Source organism: Tachyglossus aculeatus, chromosome 1 (assembly GCF_015852505.1).
Source record: "Tachyglossus aculeatus isolate mTacAcu1 chromosome 1, mTacAcu1.pri, whole genome shotgun sequence".
In the NCBI taxonomy this organism is placed as follows: Eukaryota; Metazoa; Chordata; class Mammalia; order Monotremata; family Tachyglossidae; genus Tachyglossus; species Tachyglossus aculeatus.
In genome coordinates, this window is record NC_052066.1 from 159,166,858 (window position 1) to 159,179,180 (window position 12,323).

The following is a 12,323-nucleotide window of genomic DNA, read 5'->3' on the forward strand; positions in this document are numbered from 1 at the left end:
TGTCCATACAGTCCTAACATTGGAAAAGCACACTGGTTAAAATATAGCCCAAGTGCTCATCAATATAGAGAAATGGCATGGCTTAGTGGAAAGAGCAGAGGCCTGAGAGTCAGAGGACCTGGGTTCTAATCCTGACCCTGCCAGTTGCTTGCTGTGTGACTGTGGGCAAGTCAGTTAACTGCTCTGTGCCTCATTTTCCTCAAATTCAGTATCTCTTCTCTTTCTTACTTAGACTGTGAGCCCCCTGGGGGACAGGGACTGTGTTGAACCTGATTAACATCTACCTACCCTAGAGCTTTGAAAATGTTTGACACATAGTAAGCATTTAACAAATACATTAAAAAAAATGGGTGTGTTTGAGGCACTCTTGGAGGAGGTGTATAGGGAAAAGGACTTTTCCTGATTTTCCCAAGGCATGAGATAACTTTGCCAAGATGTTTTTGTGGCTACCTAGCAACTGAGCTGAGTTCTCACTTGCCTATAAGTTTGAACTGGTTCTCAAACACACCTGCTGATTTGCATACCATCCTCTGGGTAACAGAGCGAGGCCAACAGACTTCAGTTGTGTGGAACAAGATGGGTCGAGTCCAGAGTGTGAGTTCTTGTCCAGAGGGCTTGGAGAAAAGGAGCCCCTGTCCCTGCCCCCAAATTTTTATTAGTAATAAGAAAAGTAAGTCCCTGGAAGTGAACTGGGACCAGCTAGAAGACCCAATTAGTGTTTGAGAGTTCTCCTGGCTGGAAAGTTAGGAAAGCTGGCTAATGGAGAGTCCTATGATGAGGAACAGTCCCCATGCTATTCTCATTTTTGCAGCATCAGTTAACTCTGCCACTGGCACAAGGATCACAACCATTTTCGGGGTAGTCATGAATCAACAGTACTTACTGAGTACTAAAATTGTTGTAGAGCATTGTACTATACCCTTGGGAGAGTACAGTAGACTTGGAAGAGATGATCCCTGCCCAAATGAGTTTACAGTCTAATCCTGGTTCTAAACAGAGACTTGGTAATTACTAGGCTAGGACTCCCCTCTCAGGACTGCACATAGAGAGTTTTCAGTACTCTACCAGTCTCAGCTATGAGAGGGAGAGTTAAACAGAGGCATACCCATTCCATTCCTAGCTTGGGCAGTGGCTAGTGAGTGGAAGGCAATCTGCTACAAGTCAAAACTCACCTCTGGTGGGAAACAACAACATGGGAGAGAGTCAAGGGTGGAGACTCAATTTACTGTGCAGAAGGAGGCAGTGGTAAACCACTTCCATATTTTTACCAAGAAAACTCTGGAGATACACTACCAGAATGATTGCAGATGGAGGTGGGGCATTCTGGAAGAGATGTGTCCTTGGAGTTGCTATGGGTCGAAGATAACTCGACAGCATAAGAGAAGGGTAGGAGTATATGCTAGAGGGTTGCCTGAGGCCCTGGAATGAGGACTTATGTCCTACTACAGATCAGGAGGGCCAATCAGATTCATACTTGCTAAAAAATGATTTTTTTTTCCAAATTCAGGAATACTTGTTTATGTGATACCATATTTAGTTTTCTGTTTTCTTTTGTTTGTCCCTTTTGAGGAAGTGGAAAATGGAGAAAGAATAGAGAAGCAGTGAGAAGGGACTCTGGTGAAAGAAGCCAGAGGAAGGGGAAAACAGCTGGCAGTAAAGTCAGATGGCAGAGCCATCTGACCAGGTGCCTATTTTCCCCAGCTCCCATGCCCTTCTGTGTCATCTATGCACTTGGATGTGTGATCTTTGGGTATTTGATATTTGCTCTACCCTCAACTTCACAGTAACTATGTACATATCTTTAAATGAGATATTATAAATTATTTATTTATTTTGATGCTTCTCCCCCTCTAGACTGTAGCCTTGTTGTGCACAGAGAATGTGTCTGTCAACCCCGTTATATTGTCCTCTCCCAAGCACTTAGTACAGTGTATTGCACACAGTAAGCATTCGATAAATACCATTGATTGATTGATTGATGGGCCTAGGAAAGACAAGAAGAAGGTATCAGAAGTCATTCCAAGTGATTAAAAGCCCTAGGGAGGATCCAGGGTGAAATGTATTTTACAACTTTTATATATAGAGCTAATCTACTTTCTGCCATTGCCTCAAATATACATAATCAGCTCTTATCAATCCCTTTTCTTGTCTAAAATTGTGAATCCCTGGATGCTTAAAAACTGCATTCATATACACGTATATGAACAATATATATAGTCAGCTCAACTTGACTGGTCTAAATACCAGGACATATTTTTGTTGGATCTAAAATTAAAGAGAAAGACAAGTTAGTCAAAAGGTTTGCTGCATTTTTTCAGCTTTATGTTTGCATGTAGGGCCGTTTTAATATCCCCAGTGCATACTCAATAAGTCCTTCACTTGTTCAGAAATATGTTCTATTTTTATAGTTCCTGCTGTCTGGTGCAATGTTGAAGTCCCAGAGGAAGCCTGCAGTCTTGAGGTCCCAGAGGAAGTCTGAATATATTCCTCTACTAAACTACAACTCAGCTGTTTGAGTACTTTTCTTCCCCCTTGGTGGTTTTTCAGGAGAGGTGGGTTGTGAGAACTTCACTATGAAACATGAGCTGAGAGTGCCTTGTATGCTTCCATCTCTTCTAGACTGTGAGTCCGTTGTTGGGTAGGGATTGTCTCTATCTATTGCTGAATTGTATTTTCCAAGCACTTAGTACAGTGCTCTGCACACAGTAAGTGCTCAATAAATAAGATTGAATGAATAAATGAATGAATGAATGACTTGAAGGAACACCGAGAGAATGGGCTGAAAAAGAAGTTATGGTTTGGGACTTGACTCATGGAGAAATTAAGCTCCATGCTGGGGCAGTTATCCTTATTTTGAAGTGACACGGACCAATCCAGCAGGGAGCTTTGCTGTAGAACTCTGGAGAAAACATTTGAAGTGCTTTGAAATGAATGTGTAGTGTGCTGATGTCATTACTTCCTCAAATGAGGAAGAAAGGAACAGAAGAAGAAATCACGAGATCTATTTTCTGTTCCCGTCCCTCATTCACCCTGTCATTGACTTATGGGATTTGAACTTAGGTCTTGATCTAGCTGGATTTCTTGTTTTCTTAATGAAAATGGAGAATGATATCTTACCCAAGACATCTAACAGAGTATTGAGTATAAACAATAAAAATAATAATGATAATCATTATAATCATGTATCTTAATTTATATCATATATAATGATTAACATTATTATTATTATTATTGTATTTGTTAAGCACTTACTATGAGCCAGGCACTGTACTAAGCACTGGGGAGGATACAAGAATATCAGGTTGGACACAGTTCCTGTCCCACATGAAGCTCACAGTCTCAATGCCCATTTTACAGATGAGGTGTTAACTGAAGCCCAGAGTTGTGAAGTTACTTGCCCAAAGTCACACAGCAGACAAGGAGCATGGCGTGGTGGATAGAGCACAGGTCTGGCATTCAGAAGGTCATGAGTTCTAATCCCCGCTCTGTCACCTGTCTGTTGTGTGACCTTGGGTGACTCACTTCATTTCTCTGTGCCTCAGTTACCTCATCTATAAAATGGGGATTGAGACTGTGAGCCCCATGTAGGACAGGGACTGTGCCCAACCCAATTAGCTTGTATCCACCCCAGCACTTAGTACAGTGCTTGGCACATAGTAAGTGCTTAACAAAACCAAAATTATCCCCCCTCTAGACTGTCAGCTCGTTGTGGTCAGGGAATGTGTCTGTTAATTGTTGTACTGTACTCTCCCAAGTGCTTAGTACAGTGCTCTGCACACAGTAAACTCTCAATAAATATGATTGAATGAATGAAGTAGCGGAGCCTGGATTAGAATCCGTGATCCTGTGACTCCCGGGCCCGTGCTCTATCCACTACACCATGCTGCTGCTTCTGAAGAATATATGGAGCAGCCTAAAAAAAAAATGCCATAATATTAAAATATCTGATTTATGAATGGTGTCATAGGCAAATCCGGAGTCTTAGCATTATGTTGCTTAACCCTGTAATTAAGGCAAAATCGTAGACATTTCTCATTTGGGACTTCTCTTTTAAGAATGTTTTCATATTCACTTTCTGGATTGATTGCACAACTGCTTCAAAATTACTATGGGTTAAAATTTCTGTGGCAAATGCAGGGCAAGCCATCAGCACAATCATTAACAATCATTAATCAATCATTAATCTTAACAATCATTAACAATCATTAATCTTTTAGACTGTGAGCCCACTGTCTTTTAGACTGTGAGCCCACTGTTGGGTAGGGACTGTCTCTATATGTTGCCAACTTGTACTTCCCAAGCGCTTAGTACAGTGCTCTGCACACAGTAAGCGCTCAATAAATACGATTGATTGATTGATTAATAACCCCTATGTACAGAGCAGTGAACTAGGTTTTGGGGAACCTACAACAGAGTGAAAAATATGGTCCCCGTTATTGAGGAGCTTACAGACCAGTGTGGGAGACAAGCAGACATAAATTGCACACATTCAGTTGGAAGAAGAACATGAATCAATGGGTTCTGCAGTGCCCCCTTAGCCTAAATACATCTCAAATGGGTTTTCTTGAATAATAATAATAACAATAATAATTATGGTATTTGTTAAGTGCTTATGTGCCAAGCACTGTTCTAAGCGCTGGGGTAAACACAAGGTAATCAGATTGTCCCATGAGGGGCTCACAGTCTCAAACCCCATTTTACAGATGAGGTAACTGAGGCACAGAGAAGTTAAGTGACTTGTCCAAGGTCACACAGCAGACAAGTGGTGAAATTGGGATTAGAGCCCACGACCTCTGGCTTCCACCCATCCAAAGGTCATTTTATTTGCAAAAATGCAAAAGGCAATTTATTCAATAACTTTTATTATTAATTAGCATATATTTTAATCTATTTATTAGATATCTATGGCACTTTTCCCCTAGATAGGTCTTCCCATTTACAAAGTCGTTCACATTTTGTCTGTTCTTCAAAACAATCTTCAATTAATCAGTTGTTTTTATTGAGCACTTACTTTGTGCTAAGCACTGTATAGTATAACAGAGTTGGTAGACACAGTCCCTGCCCACAAGGAACTAACAGTCTAGAGGGGGCGATGGACATTAAAATATTTATGGATATGTACATATGTGCTATTGGCCTGAGGGTTGAGTGAATAAAGGATATGGAATCCAAGTTCAAGGGTGGTTCAGAAGGGAAAGGGAGTAGGGGAAATAAGGGATTTGTTGGGAAGGTCTTTTGGAAGAGACATGATTTTTAGAGGCAAGTCAGTGGCAATATTGATGAGATAGAGGTACAGTGAGAAGATTGGTGTGAGGAGTGAAGCAAGCATGCTGTGTTGTAGTAGAAAATCAGCCAGGTAGGATAGGAGGGGGCTAGATGATTGTTTTAAAGCCAGTGTTAAGGGGTTTCAGTTGGATATGAAGTGGGTGGGAAACCCCTGGAGATTCTTGAGGAGTGGGGAGATTCAGACTGAATGTTTTTGAACAAAAATGATCTGGGCAACAAAATGAAGTACAGACCTGAGTAGGGAGAGACAGGAGACAGGGTGGTCAGCAAGGAGGCTGACTCAGTTATCAGGATGGAATAGGATAAGTACTTGTATCATTGCAGTAGTTTGGAGAGGAGAGGGTGGAATCTAGAGATGTTAAAATTGAACTGTCAGGATTTGGTGACAGGTTGAGTATCAATCCATCAGTGGTATTTACTGAGTGCTTATTATGTGCAGAGGATTGTACTAAGCACTTGGGAGAGTACAATACCACAGAGTTGGTAGAAGCATCCCTTGCCCACTATGAACTTGCAGTCTAAAATATGTGGGTTGGATAAAAGAGATGAGTCTAGAGTAATGCCAAGTTTACAGGCTTAATCTTGTAGGAAAGGTCACATTTCTCTGGTCAGGAATCAGAAAGGGTAAATGGCTTTCCCAAAGTCATGCATCATGTGTACCACAGATGAATCACACAGCAATCTGAAATGAATAGACAAAGGTTTCAGTGGATCCTGCTTCTTTGGCCTAACTGCTGTTCACCCAGTCTTATTTTCAATCCTAAAACAGAGGAATTGATAAATAGTGTTTTTTGACACAACTGAACTTGGTTGGCCTGGAGACTACTAAGTTGGAGTTGAGCAGAGAAGCACTGTGTTTCTTGATTGGCATAGGAGGAAACCTGATTAGCAACTGATGTCCAGGGGTGCAATGGCTCTGCCTTCTTTTCCACCTTCCTCTCTTACAGTTTGCCTGATTCAGGGGATTGTCCAGTTTTCAACTGTTTTGTCCTCTCTTTGGTATGGCTACACCTTTATGTTCAGTATTTTGATTTTCCATGCCTAGCTTCCCTCAGTTTCTCTCTATTGCCTCCAAGTCTCATAGCTTGGATGTGGCACCCATGTTCACTTTGACCTAGGAAGGGAAGGTAAAGACTCTGGACCAAGTAAAGGGGTCAAGCAGTACCAACAGAGAAATGCTCAAAATCTGGATCAAGTCGGCACACTTTTGGAAAATGGCACATGTAATGTCCTCATGTTCTACTTGTCCCTGGGGTAACAAATGTAATGTCATGTGCATCTCAGTGTCCAGCATTTTCAAGAGATGCCGGGGGTCATGCTATTCCCAAGCTATCTGGAGCCATCGAGGCCAGCAGTGGATTGAGGGGATGAGGATGACGGCTGGTGAAAGCCAGAGATACTCTCTGTCAGTTAGACTGGTGTGGTGATCCATTCATTCAATTCATTCAATAGTACTTATTGAGCACTTACTGTGTACAAAGCACTGCACTAAGCGCTTAGGAGAGTACAATATAACAATAAACATATATATTTCCTGCCCACAACAAGCTTAAAGTCTAGAGGTGAGCTTAGAGTTTAGAGGTGATGTCTAGGGTTCTGAAGAAAGTTTGGAGGCAATGGGGTAGGTGTCCCTGAAAGCTGTGAAGTGCTGAGCAGAAGGCTCACCTTGTGTAGTAGTACAGCTAGAATAATATTTACTCCTGAAAAAGGCAGTTAGGTAAAACATGATGCCTAAGGTTGACCTCATACCAATGTTGGAAAAAGCTCCCAGACCGGTTGTGTGCCCTATCAGTTGCTTATAGTTTACTATGCCTCCTAGATAACTGGAGCTTAAATATCCTCTATTGCTGGGAAGAGATGGGAAATATTATCTCTCTCCTTCACTTTCTTGACCTGTCAATCATCTGCGTTTATTGTTTTTGCAAATTTCTATCCCATCTGTTTTTCTTTAAAGTTATTTCTTCAATGTACATCACCATGGTTTTGCAATTTTATTCTCACAAGAGATAGGTCACAAACATTATGGTTGATGCAGAAAAGTTGGCTCTCAGTGCGAAGTGAGTGCTCTCCAGAGGAAGGATTGGAAAGTTATTGGAATGGAACTATACGTTTGTCTTTAATCAGGTAGCAGCACTTACTGAATGCTATCTGTGTGCAGAGCCCTGTGCTAGGCCCCTGGAAACAAACAATGGAAACAAACAAGGCACTTCTACCCTTAGTGGAGCTTATACCTGTCTCTCTGATGGATGTAGTTCAGGTTTTGCTCAACACTTCCCTATTCTTTGTCAGGACAGACACCATCAAACAACAAAATCTGTTTAACAGAGGATACATTAAAAGAGAAAACAGCACTCTAAATATACAATTTTTAGAAATGGGTTTTTCCATTTAAGCAAAAGTCTACTTTCCAATAAGAAATCTGATGGAATTGAACTGTGTCTTCTTGATTTGTGAGACTTCTACTCTGCAGTAGATTTGCAACTAAATTAATGAGCTGCTGTCGATTCTATCAGCTAGCAGATATGCCTGGTCATGAATTAAAATAAATAGATTTCACAAATTCTGTTTATCTGATACTACTACTCCTGCCAGGTAAATAGATTGAAATCTGCATATGAATCACATACATTTGCCAACATGTCTCAGTGAAGCAGTAGAACTGGTGCGTTCAATGTCATTTTACAATTTGAAGAATGAGGGAGGGAGATGAGAGTAGGGAGAGCTAATCCTAGAACTAACACTAAGAATTGGGGATTTGAAAGAGATTGCATTTGTTTAGTTGGATTTAGGTTAAACATTTCAGTTCAAAAAAATCATCACTATGCTTTTCAGATCTTGCTAATTATCTTATGTTCATATGCTATTGTTCCAAGAAATTGAGATAACATACATGGCTATTCATAGGAAATTATTCAGATGTCTATTTTAGTCTACTATGAAGCTGTAGATTTATTTCCACAGGAGGCAGGGAAAACATATTATGTTGCCAAAGTACTACCAGTCTTTTCCAGAATTAGAACTTAGAGGATGGTGGGTAAGTCTTGTGATTTCCATTCTACAATAAAAACCAGATGGGCTAAGCTAGCAGCATAAACATTTAAGCAAAAAAGCAGAAAAAGATTGGCAGAAGTCATACTTTATAATTAACTCTATTGTTTCAGCTTACATAATTTAATGAGCTATTCATAAGCGTGATTTGCAAGCTAATGTGGCTCGTGGCCCCTGATTTATCCCAATAAAATTTTCAGCCTGCGTTTTTTCAGGAATAATTAGGTAAGTAGATGATAATAAAGCGGGTCTTTTTTATTGGAAGCAGGACATTCTAGCCCCAACAAACCAAACTTTTGGTGAGAGCTCATATTTTATTCATTGAAATATTTATGCACTTTGGTTGATACTGTACTTTAGGCTGGGAGCAAACTGGGTGTAGTGAGAATATCTTGATATGTCATATCTTGATATATGATAATATCAAAACAATATGCTTGTTTTGAAAAGCATGCGAAGCGCCCTTTGGAAATGGGTTGGAATTTTTGAAGCGTTATGAGGAAATGTAAGCTTATGTAGGCCGAGTGAAGTAGAGAGTTGAGGAAATTAACCAAGTAATTCAGGAGAAAATGCTACTTAGGAATTTTTATTGAATTGAACCAAGCTGTTTGCCCACAAAATTGAATTCAATGGACAATGCTTCCCTTTCCTTTTCTAGGTAGATATATAATAATGGAATCTGTTAGGTTAACTGCAAAGACATAATCAGAATACTGAACAAGTAACATATTGAGTAAGTAGCCTAAGCTGGGGAGAGGGTTTCCCTTCTGTCCACATTGGGCTCAATGCCATTACGTGGTGATCCTGTGGCAAGGGGTGGTGTAAGGCACTTACCTATGCCAGATATAATAATGATGGTATTTGTTAGGTACTTACTGTGTGCCAAGCACTGTTCTAAGCACTGGGGGGATACAAGGTGATCAATTTGTCCCATTGGGGGCTCACAGTCTTCATCCCCATTTTACAGATGAGGGCACTGAGACACAGAGAAGTTAAGTGACTTGCCCAAAGTCACACAGCTGACAAGCAGTGGAGCCAGGATTAAAACCCATGACCTCAGACTCCAAAGCCTGGGCTCTTTCCACTGAGCCATGCTGCTTCCCTTCAAATGTACCAGGATAACAAGAATTATTGGAACAGTGAGACTCAGTATTGCCTAGAGGATGGAGCACAGTCCATGTTTCCCCACTCCTCAAGAACCTCAGTAGATGCCCACCCCGCTAACCTCCTCACTGTACCTTGTTCTTGCCTGTCCTGCCGTCGACCCCCGGCCCACATCCTCCCCCTGGCCTGGAATGCCCTCCCTCCACACATCTGCCAAGCTAGCTCTCTTCCTCCCTTCAAAACCCTACTGAGAGCTCACCTCCTCCAGGAGGCCTTCCCAGACTGATCCCCCTTTTTCCCCTCCTCCTCCCCATCCCCCCTGCCCTACCTCCTTCCCCTCCCCACAGCACCTGTATATATGTTTGTACAGATTTATTACTCTATTTATTTTACTTGTACAGTACATATTTTCTACTCTACTTTGTTAATGATATGCATCTAACTTTATTTCTATTTATTCTGATGACTTGACACCTGTCCAGATGTTTTGTTTTGTTGCCTGTCTCCCCCTTCTAGACTGTGAGCCCGTTGTTGGGAAGGGACTGTCTCTATATGTTGCCAACTTGTACTTCCCAAGCTCTTAGTACAGTGCTCTGCACACAGTAAGCGCTCAATAAATACGATTGAATGAATGAATGAATGATTGAATCTCCACATCAAACAGAAACTCCTTACTTTCAGCTTTAAAGCACTCAATCACTTAGCCCCCTCCAACCTCACCTATGCTCCTCTAATACCAACGTACTCACCATACCTCAATCTTGTCTGTCTTGCCGTCGACCTCTCGGCCCCTTCCTGTCTCTGGCCTGGAACACCCTCCCTTTTCATATATGACAGATAATTACTTTCCCTTCCTTCAAAGCCTTAATGAAGGCACACCTCCTCCAAGAGGCCTTCCCTGACTTGAGCCCTCATTTCCTCTTTCCCACTCCTTTCTGCATCACCCTGACTTGATCCCTTTATTCACCACCCACCCACCCACAGCTCAACAGCACTTATGTACATATCCATAATTTATTTATTTATATTAATGTCTTGTTTCCCCCTTTAGACTATGTGCTTGTTGTGGGCAAGGAATGTGTCTGTTATTGTTGTATTGTACTCTCCCAATAGCTTACTACAGTGTTATGCACACAGTATGCACTCAATTAATACAATTGATTGATTGACCAGGAGTCAGAGGACCTGGGTTCTAAATCTGGCTCTGACACTTATGTGCTATGTGACCTTGGGCAAGTCATTCCATTTCTCTGTACATACCATAATGCCCCAACCATCCAAAAAATAAAAAACAGCCAAATTAGACCCCTAGTCAAGGGAACTGCAAGCAGGATTGCCTAGTAGAAAGAACATTGGCTTTGGGAATCAGAGGATCCGGGTTCTGACTCTGGCTCTGCCAGTTGCTTACCATGTGACCTTGGGCAAGTCACTTAATATCTCTTTGCCTCAGTTTCTTCAACTGTAAAATGGGTATTTAAATACCTCTTCTCCTTCCTTGTTAGACTATGAGCCCCATATGGGACAAGGACTGTGTCTCATCTGAATAACTTGTATCTACTCCAGCATTTACAACAGTGCTTGACACATACTAAGTGCTGAACAAATACTGAGATAACCAAGGGAATCCTCTGAACACACTGTACCACCCAGACATCAAAGACACTCAGCTTGGTGAGCAAAGGGCTTAAACTGTCAAACAAAAAAGTCACCAGAGGCTAATGACAGTTAACAAAAGAGGAATCCAAGTGATGTTGGTGCCCCATGGGTTTCAATTGGGCTGAGCCTCAAACTTCAAGGAAGGGGATTTAATTTCTAATTGATCCATGCGATTTGGTCTCCAGGGTGTCACCCACTCTGTCTTCCTGATCTTTGAAAATTCTTCTAGCTGTTATAGATTTTTCCCTGTTGTTAGCTATTAGTGGGAATTAGCCTGTCTTCAGAACTCCCTCTTTGCAGTCTTGCATTTCCTCCTGCCTTCAAGACATCTCCACTTGGATGTCCTCCCTTCACCTCAAGCTTAACATGTCCAAAACAGAACTCCTTTTCTTCCCACCCAAACCCTGTCCTCCCTGTGACTTTCCCATCACTGTAGATGACACTACCATCCTTCCTGTCTCACAAACCCGTAATGTTGGTGTTATCCTTGACTCCTCTCTTTCATTCAACCAACTTATTCAGTCCATCACCAAATCCTGTCTTTCCCACCTTCATGGCATTACTAAAATCCACCCTTTCCTCTCCATATGAACAGCTATCATATTAATAGAATCACTCATCCTATCCCATCTGGATTACTGCATCAGCCTCCTTGCTGACCTTCCAGCCACCTATGTCTCCCGACTCCAGTCCATACTTCACTCTGCTACCTGGATCATTTTTCTACAGAAACGTTCAGGACATGTTTCCCCACTCCTTAAAAAACTCCAATGGTTGCCCATCCACCTCCACATCAAACAAAAATTCCTATGATTGGCTTCAAAGCACTCAATCACCTTGTCGGCTGTTATCTCACCTTGCTACTCTTCTACTACAACCCAGCCCACACACTTCACCCCTCTAATGCTAACCTTCTCCCTGTGCCTTGATCTCATCTATCTAATCGCTGACCCATCACCCATGTCCTTCCTTTGGCCTGGAACGCCCTCCCTCCTGAAATCCAACAGACGATTACTCTCCCCACCTTCAAAGCCTTATTGAAGTCATATCTCCTCCTAGAGCCCTTCCCTAAGCCCCACTTTCCTCTTCTCCCACTCCCTTCTGTGTCACCCTGACTTGCTCCCTTCGTTCTTCCCTCGTCCCAGCCCCACAGCACTTATGTACATATCTGTAATTTATTTATTTATATTAATGTCTGTCTTCCCACCCCATCTAGACCATAAGCTTGT

General features: G+C 41.8%; 1 non-coding gene across 1 annotated transcript; it reads left to right on the forward strand.

Moving 5' to 3' along the window:
• Positions 1–1,024: 1,024 nt before the first annotated feature.
• LOC119937972 lies at positions 1,025–1,162 on the forward strand. Its single transcript, XR_005454310.1, has one exon. It is a non-coding gene; the product is annotated as a small nucleolar RNA SNORA7 (small nucleolar RNA).
• The last annotated feature ends 11,161 nt before the right edge of the window (positions 1,163–12,323 follow it).